This window comes from Triticum dicoccoides, unplaced genomic scaffold (assembly GCF_002162155.2).
Source record: "Triticum dicoccoides isolate Atlit2015 ecotype Zavitan unplaced genomic scaffold, WEW_v2.0 scaffold149945, whole genome shotgun sequence".
NCBI lineage: Eukaryota > Viridiplantae > Streptophyta > Magnoliopsida > Poales > Poaceae > Triticum > Triticum dicoccoides.
The window spans coordinates 1-1,356 of NW_021206828.1; the positions used below are offsets into that span (position 1 = coordinate 1).

At 45.3% G+C, this 1,356-nt stretch overlaps 1 long non-coding RNA gene across 1 annotated transcript; it reads left to right on the forward strand.

Annotated features, from left to right (window-relative positions):
- Nucleotides 1-931: 931 nt before the first annotated feature.
- Nucleotides 932-1,356, forward strand: LOC119343996. The gene is made up of 3 exons (XR_005166388.1): nucleotides 932-982; nucleotides 1,073-1,131; nucleotides 1,220-1,356. It is a non-coding gene; the product is annotated as an uncharacterized LOC119343996 (long non-coding RNA).

Consider the following 1,356-nt stretch of genomic DNA (forward strand, 5'->3'; position numbering starts at 1 on the left):
GATAGAGTCTTATCGTAATTGCACCTTAGAGGTAAATTTCAGAATTTTACTTTGCAATTTTTATGTTGGACTAGATATGTCCCAAAGACAACTCTTGGATTGTATTGCCAAGGGTAATTTTATCAAAATCGATCCCAATATTGTGCACGGAATTATAGAGGGAATAGTGGGAACACTATCTCAAAAAGGGGAGGTGCAACCTACCCAAGTAGAGACACAAGTTTTCGGAAAGATTTGCGAAGTAACAAAAATCTTACAAAAGTCTCTGGAACCCCTCAAGAGTATTAGTGGACATCTTCACCGCATGAATATGTTGATTACCCTTTGCAATAAGCGGTTGGATGCTTTAGATCTAAAAATTTCCGAATATGAAGGGAAATGTAAAGAACCTCCCGGATTCGAGCATGATTCCGCTAAGAAATTAAAAATTAAAGATGGCACTACTTAGATCTATCCTCGCTTTTATGCCTAGCTAGGGGCGTTAAACGATAGCGCTAGTTGGGAGGCAACCCAATTTTATTTGTGTTTTTTGTTTTTGCTTCTGTTTAGTAATAAATTTTGCACCTACCTTCTGTTTACATGTGTTTTTATGTTTTACTTAGTGTTTGTGCCAAGTAGAACCTATAGGATAACGGGCCAATAGCTCCTGTGCGACATGTTTGATGTGAATTTGCTTGAGTGCGATGTTGTTCGAGCGAATGGCTGTGGTGCGACACATTTAAGCAGGTAAATAGCCCAGGGCCACATGGGGTGTTAAATGTGGTTAAATTGGTCGTCAACCAAGCCCGTTTATGTTAGGACATGTGGGTCCAACTTAATTGCTCCTCAAAACAGCTGACCGTGCCCTGCCGCCCGACCGTGCCGGACCCGCCACTCTGCCCCCTCCCCCCTTCTTCTCTGGTGGCGGCGGATCTTGCGTTCTCAACAGCGGCGGCGGAGCCCTCGTTCTCAACGGCGGCGGAGCCTTCGTCCTCAAAAAATGGTGAGTGAAAACCCTAGTCCCCCTCCCGTTCCTCTCTCGGCCCCGTAGATCTCAGCTCGTTTCCTCTGTTTTCGCTTGTTGAATCGATAGGTTGTGAGGGGAGCCCGTGGGCATACTGAGATGGAGCCCCCAGATTCAACTTCGAATAGGTAATGCTCCTCTCTCTGATCCAATTTTGCATGCAATTAGGGCCTAGTCTGCTCTTTCTCACGGGCTCACACTGTCCGCCACTGACAGAGGGGATGCTGCCGCTCGGACCTTCGAATTGACGGTCAATTTCTTTCCATCAAAGGCAAAATTAGTTGATGGTAGCATTCAGAACATTGAGAGAGACACAATTGTTAAATGGGAGGTTGAGTTTACAGAGATTGATC